Source organism: Engraulis encrasicolus, chromosome 21 (assembly GCF_034702125.1).
Source record: "Engraulis encrasicolus isolate BLACKSEA-1 chromosome 21, IST_EnEncr_1.0, whole genome shotgun sequence".
Classification (NCBI taxonomy): Eukaryota; Metazoa; Chordata; class Actinopteri; order Clupeiformes; family Engraulidae; genus Engraulis; species Engraulis encrasicolus.
In genome coordinates this window covers 14,789,206-14,796,705 of record NC_085877.1, presented here as the reverse complement: position 1 = coordinate 14,796,705, position 7,500 = coordinate 14,789,206, and the positions used below count along the sequence as shown (strand labels likewise).

General features: G+C 46.3%; 1 protein-coding gene across 1 annotated transcript in view; it reads left to right on the top strand.

Annotated features, from left to right (window-relative positions):
* The window catches only part of hspa12b (heat shock protein 12B), a 59,588-nt gene that overhangs the window by 35,102 nt on the left and 16,986 nt on the right, over positions 1-7,500 (top strand). The window lies entirely within an intron of this gene.

The following is a 7,500-nucleotide window of genomic DNA, read 5'->3' as shown; positions in this document are numbered from 1 at the left end:
AAACCATTGCCTGTGTATTTCACCTACTTTTTTTCAGCATTTTATCTCTGCCAGGTTTTCCTACTCGACCTGTCTTGTTATTTTCATTCTCTCTAAGCGCTTTGTGGGCCTTCAGAGAGCTATTTAAACCTCTGTGTTTATAGTGTCTCTTGTACCTTTCTCTCCTCCGGTGTGTTAGTGGTGTCGCTTCTTTTCTTCCTCCTCCATGTTGGTCTTGTTCTGTTCATCTTTTGCAAGCTGTTGTGTGGTCCTCAGGGGAACGAGGGCACGCATGAGGATCAATGCACTGTTGGCAAACAGCTATGGCAGATGAGCTCGATATCTTCGCCCTGTCCTTTTGCCACATACACGTGCATACACAAACACGCACATGCACAAATGCACACACGCACGCACGCACGCACACACACACACACACACACACACACACACACACACACACACACACACACACACACACACACACACACACACACACACACACACACACACACACACACACACACGCGCACACGCGCACACACGCGCACACACACACACACACACACACACAAATCTGTCACAGTGCTGTATACAGTTCCAGAAATGTCTTCTATGGTTCCAAGGGGAGAGCTAAGCGGCCAGACAAGGAGGAAGGAAAGTGTCTGCATTTGTACTGGCGAGTGAGTCCCTTTGTTGGGGTTGGCAGTATAGGGGGGAGGTTTTTTGAGTCCCTAAGCAAACGTCAGGTCTTTGATTAAAACGTCTCAAAAGTCTTTGATCAGGGCTGTATGTGTTGGTGAAGTTGAACAGGTACAGGTCTTCAGTGGTCATCGAAAGGGATAAACTTTCCTTCTTTGTTTGCATCCATTCTCACCCTCTCCATTCCACTTCAGTCTGTTTTCCATTCTCCATGGAGTGACACGGTTAAAGAAATTCAACTTTTCCTCAGCCTATCCTGTAACCATTATTTTCTTTTCTTTTCTTTTCTTTTCTTTTCTTTTCCTTCTGTCTTTTTTCAGTCTGCCTTTCAGCCATGGATTTTTTGTAGAGAAAATGGTTTCCAGACCCCTGCGAACCCCTCGTGCTGAGTGCTCTGGCGGGGGGGTAGAGTGGTTGCATGCTTGGCACGCAGCACAAGGAATCAAGGACCCCCACTATTCCCACTCCTCAACTTCACCCGCTAACCCCCCCTCTTACCTCTTACCTTCACAGACTACCCCCCAGCACACCATCATCCAAATGGGTCGGGGTCGGGGAAATGGCCCAATGCAGCACCCAAACTCCCACCCTCCTCTGCTCGTTTCCCCTCGTTTTTCTGCTTTCATTCTATAAATACTGTACTCTAGTCAGATACCCACACATCCTCTCCTTCCAAAGTACTCGCAGCACCCCATCTTGCAAGGGGGTCAGGGTTCGAGAAATGAGGGCCCCAACACCAACTAGTCCATCTGTCCCAGTTTTTCTTTCTTCTTCCTTATTTGTTTTGCAAAAACGTACATATACTGTACTTTCTTGTAGGCAGGCACTAACCCCACACCCCTCCTGGCTCCTACCCTTTCAAACTACCCCCATCACTCCATCTCATAAGGGGGCTGAGTTGTAAGACAAAGGGGCCCCCAGCACCCAGGACCGGGTTAATGCACAGGCTAGATGTGGCTGCAGCCCAGGGGCCCCCACCTGCCAGGGAGGCCCCGGTTCAATCAATAATTCTGGAATTGTGTCAAGAAGATGTTGAGTTTTCAATACCCATACCAATACCATTCCTGACTCAGAATTATGATGCTATCTACCTAGTTTTATTGCGGAATTTGTCATTTGCGGGGACCACAGCAATGTATAGCCTACGAGCCCCATACCACCACCATCTTAATCGGGCCCTGCCAACACCTACTAATCCACCCACCTCACCGCTCCTCGTTTCTCTGTCTTTTTGAACCCACACCTACTGTGCCGTAGCCGGAAACCCCCGCCCACTTTCCTATCCTGTCAAGCTACCCCATAACACCCCATCTATAGCACGGGCGCCTGGGTTGGGTTGGGACCCCACCAACAACCAATCCTCCTCTCCTCATTTTTTTCTGTTGTGTCTTACTGCAAATGGCCCGTCCTTAACCCTCTTCCTGCCTTGCTGAAAACACTCAACACTCTGCTGAAAATACTACATTATAACAACATTGCAATAACAATGCAAGAGTCTTAGGCAACCGATTAAGACTGGCTCATTACCATTTTGGTGACAATAAGGTTTTAACAGATGCTCTGTGATAAAGGGTTAAAAAAATGACAGGCACTTTTAATGAAGCACTAGTCCAACTTCCCTTCTTCCTTCTCAAGCTACCCCAAAAATCTGGCAATGGGACCAGGTTGTAAGACATGGGCTTCACTGCTCGTCGCATGGTTGCTGCTAGGGGGGAAAGGTGTTACACTGACAGAACTGACAGGGGCCCTTAGGGGGGCTCAACATTTGAATCTTTCATGGGGCCCAACATTTCTGGCAGCGCCCCTGGTTCATTGCGTCCTTTTCTTTTGTAATCTTCTGTACATCCGCTGTACTGTAGTCAGACACCTTTGTCCCAAATCCCTTCCTACTGTACCTTCATAAAGTAGTACCCTCACCAACTGTCATGCAAGGGGGCCGAGATATAAAACAGGGGGCTTCAGCAGCACCCACCAGTCCACCCACCTCAACACTCCTCCGTTCTGTTTCTCGTTCTCGTTCTGTTTCTCGTTTCTGTTCTGTTTCTGCTTCTCTTCACCCCACCTCCACTGTAATTTAGTTAGAGACCCCTAATCCCCTAATCCCAGCCCTCGAACTCAGGGCCACTGACAGCTTTGCCTGGGCCCGGGACAAAGACACCTGAAAGGGCCCAAACCCAATACGTACATACAATGTAATGAGGATTCAACTCTGGGCCCCTTTTCTCTCTGGCCTCGCCCGGGAGAAGTGACCCCTTTGTCCCCCTCTGTCGGTGTCCCTGCTCAAGCTAACCCCCAGGGCCCCTCACCACCATATCTTGCAAGGAGTTCGATGTGGAAGACCATGCATGCAAGCAAGCCCAGAACGCAAGCTCTATACACTTTATTAGGCACTAGCTTAAAGGGACAGTTTGGTCAATTTCAACATGCAGTTGTAATGCTCACACTACCCTGGACTTGTCAGTGCCTGAGATTTTTTTTTCTTCTTCTTCAGCCGTTTCCGAGATCCTGTTCATTGTAATGGGGGCAGCTCTTTGTTTACATTTCAAAAAAACATTTTTATTTATTCCCAAAAACATCCAAAAGGTTATAAAACATCAGCAGACAACTAGCAAACAGCAGTACCTTTTGGGAAAATATTTGGAGAAGGCCTGTGTTTAAATTGTTTAAAATGTAAACAAACGCTGCCCCCATTAGAATTGCTCATATCTCGGAAAGGGCTGAGCCGAAAAATGTGGCATCACCAGGTACTGACAAGTCAAGGGTAGCTTGAGCAATACAACTGCATGTTGAAATTGACCAAACTGTCCCTTTAACCCCACTCATACCTTCTCCTATCACTACTCATCACCATCACAGGTCACGAAGAGTGTGGGTTGTGGACTATGAAACTGTGTGCTCCACACCCACCAGTCCTGCCTCCTACTCTCAGCCTGACCCCAAATCCTACCTTTTCAAACTAACGCCGCCTCCACCACCACCACCACCACCACCACCACCACCACTGCATCTGGCAAGGGGGCTGGAGTGGAATTGAGCACAGCCAGCATCGACCAACCAACCCATGCTACCCATTTTTTCTCTCTCCCTCTGTGTTACTCTCTCCCTGTCTGTCTGTCTGTCTGTCTGTCTGTCTGTCTCTCTCCCTGTCTGTCTGTCTGTCTGTCTGTCTGTCTGTCTGTCTCTCTCTCTCTCTCTCTCTCTCTCTCTCTCTCTCTCTCTCTCTCTCTCTCTCTCTCTCTCTCTCTCTCTCATTTTCACTCTACATCCACTGTACTCCAGTTGGGCTCTATTACAAAGGGGGGTGCGATCGATAAAGGAGCCGTCTGCTTTGTGTCAAGCGAGGCTGTCTGACAGCCTCCACTTAGAACGCTGGCTCATAGACTGACTCAACATCTTGCCAAGGGTGGATTACTGCATGGGCCTACTGGGCCCAAGCCCAAGGGCCCAATAGTCAAGGGGGCCTTGAAAGCCAGGCCTCTATTTCCTTTTCATAATATATTAAAATCACATATTTAACAACTGTTTTTTTTCCAGATTTACTCCGGAGACATACCCCCGAACCTCTAACAACATCGGGTCTCTAACATCTGGCATTAAACCCTGAATCTTTTTTGGTAAACTAGTAACATCCATGGAGGGGGCCCTTTCTTGTTGTCTGGCCCAAGGGCCCATGGAGTCATAATCCATCCCTGGGTCTTGCCAACAAAGCCTACTCTGACTGGATTACATAGAACGGAGCTGTGAGAACATTCAGCAGGCAGTTGACACATAGTGAATGGAGAAAGGCTTTTGCTTTCACTGTTTTAATTTAGCATCAGTATTGTTTTACTTATGAACGCATAAGTATGAGCAACTGGGCCTCACAAGACGATTGCAAGTACAAGTCAGTTCTCTCAGTTCTCTTTCTCTCTCTCTCTCTCTCTCTCTCTCTCTCTCTCTCTCTCAGTTCTCTTTCTCTCTCTCTCTGTCTATGTGTGAAAAGGAGAGAAAGAGAGGTGGAAAAGAGAAAGAGAGGAGGAAAAGAGAGCAAGAAAGAATGAAAGAATCAGAGAGAGACAGAGAGGGGGGAGAGCGAGAGGTTAATTACACTGTGTTCATGTTCTGAGTAAATAACAGGGCAATGAAATGTAGTGTAACTCTGAATCTTAATTGTGATGGATGGATGTTTGTATTGTAGCCAGAGGTGGAGATTTTGGCCTTAGAAAGTAAAAACCCGGTCACACAAACATTCTCAATCCCACATTGCCCATCGCACATGCTTAATAAAGGTTGCAGTGTTAATTCAACATTCAGAGAGACAATTTCACACTCCTCATACAGTAGTTAGACCTACTCGTTATGTGTTGAATTAAAACGCAAAAATGCAACATTTAGGCCCTGCCGTGGACTATCGGTAGGGCACTGGGTTACTATGCCGGCCACCCACGTTCGATTCCAGCCCAGGTCATTTGCCAATCCTTCCCCGTCTCTCTCTCCCCATTCATTTCCTGGCTCTCTTCCACTGTGCTGTCGGAAATAAAGGCACAAAAAGCCCTAAAAAATATTTTAAAAAAGAGACCGCAACATTTACTGAGTGTGTATTGAATAAATCGTATATTTCTATGATGACAAGAAAAAGATAAAGAGGGCTCACCCTTCCGAGTATCATTGTGCATTCTTAATCTCATTGTACATGCATACAGATAAGCGATTCTCAAACTGTGGGCTGGGGCCTTGAAAGTGGGCTTTGAAATCATTTTCTAAAAACCAAAATAACAGTTTTGTGTGTGTGTGTGTGTGTTGCTGTTGACTACTTAGTGTATTTGAGTTTTGTTTATTGGGTCAGAGGTGGGCCCCGGACATTTGTGAACATTTCAAGTGGGCACCAAGTTGGAGAAGGTTGGGAACCCCTGATATAGATGATCACACACATAGATCAAAGTCAAGTCAACTGCACTGTATTTGATTGTACAGACAGGATGAATGCGCAACAGCCATTTTTGTTTGCTTTTTGAAATCAGGATATCCACCTGTGTTTATAAAGACTAGACACAGAGTTTGCATGGAACATTAATCTCATCTGGAGTTTCTGAATATCAGACACTTTATCGTAGAGCTTTTTTCCTGTTTGTGCCGCTCAACCACCACTCCAACTGAGACACACACGCGCGCGCGCGTACGCACGCACGCACGCACGCACGCACACAGACACACACACAGACACACACACACAGACACACACAGTGTGAATATTTTGAAATTGAAATTGAGAGCAAAAGAGCGAGAGACAGAGAGAGAGCCAGACAGAGTGAACGACGGAAAGGGAGAGAGAGAGAGAGAGAGAGAGAGCTAGAGAGAGAGAGAGAGAGAGACGGAGTGAACGAGAGAGCAAAGATGCGTCTGTTCTGGCCTTCCGTCAGCTGCCCCCTGTGAAAAACAAAGGCCTCAGCAGCGGCCAAGGGAAGCAGCAGAGTGTGAAACCTGACCGGCTCCAAGTCCTCAGTCGGGTCACCGCTCCGCTCCGCACTGCTCTTCTCTTCTCTCCTCTTCTCACCAGCTGTAATGATAATGAAGCATGTGATGACCAAGCAGCTTGTTTTTATTGGTCCTCTGACCCCTATGCTGATGACTTCTATCCTCTTTCTCTCACTCTCTCCCAACTCTCTCTCTCCATTCTCTCTCTCTCTCTCTCTCACTCACTCTGATGACCAGTAGCTTGATTTTTATTGTCACTCTACCTCTGACCCCTACACACTTCTCTCTTCCAAATACCAAACGCTCTCTCCATTTCCTTTCTTTCCTTTCTTTCTTTTCTCTCTGCTCTCTCTGTCTCTCCACCGCTTTCACTGTAATTACAGCTGTGATGAGCAAGCGGGTTGTTTTTATTGTCTCTCTCACACCCCATGCTGCTGACTTCTCTCCTCTCTTGCTGATCTCTTTTTTCTTTTCCTTTCTTTCTTTCTTTCTTTCTTTCTTTCTTTCTTTCTTTCTTTCTTTCTTTCTTTCTTTCTTTCTTTCTTTCTTTCTTTCTTTCTTTCTTTTTCTGCCTGTCTTTGTCTCTCCGTCTCTCACACTCTGTAGTGAAACCTGTGGTGACCAGACGGGTTGTTTTTATTGCCTCACTGACACCCCTGTTTCTCTCACTCTATCTCTCTCTTTTTGCTGTCCTCCTCCTCTTTCTGTCTTTCCTTTACTTTCTCTTTATGTGTCTCTCCATTTTCAGTAACAAGGCTTGTGATGACAAAGCTGCTTGTTCTATTGGCTTTCTGACCCCCAACCTCCGTCCCACTGCTATTTTCTCTTCTCTTTCTCCTTCTCTTCTGCGTTCTCCCCGGCAATTTGTAATTGTTTAATAATTTATAATTACAATTTATAATTGTTTATTACTCACAAGTTTACACTTCCATAAATGTTTCTCCGTCTTACACACATTTTAATCTTAATTATGAATTATGAAGGAAGAGAACTGTTCCTCCTCTACTCCTCTATCATCTCCTTTTGCTCTCTCTCTCTCTCTCTCTCTCTCTCTCTCTCTCTCTCTCTCTCTCTCTCTCTCTCTCTCTGTTTTATGGGGCCTGGAGCTTAACCTCCATTAGAGGGGTCATGTCCTGAGCGCCTCCCCATGTTGTGCTTGCTCATTTACGGTGATACATCTCCTCTCTATCTCTTTCCCACCCACTTTCTCTCTCTCTTTTTCTGTCTCTCTCTGTATCTCTGCCTTCCCTCCTATCTCCCTCCTTCTCAATCTCTCTTCCTCTCTTTCTTTCTTTCTTTCTTTCTTTCTTTCTTTCTTTCTTTCTTTCTTTCTTTCTTTCTTCTCTCTCCCTCTCTCTCTACCTC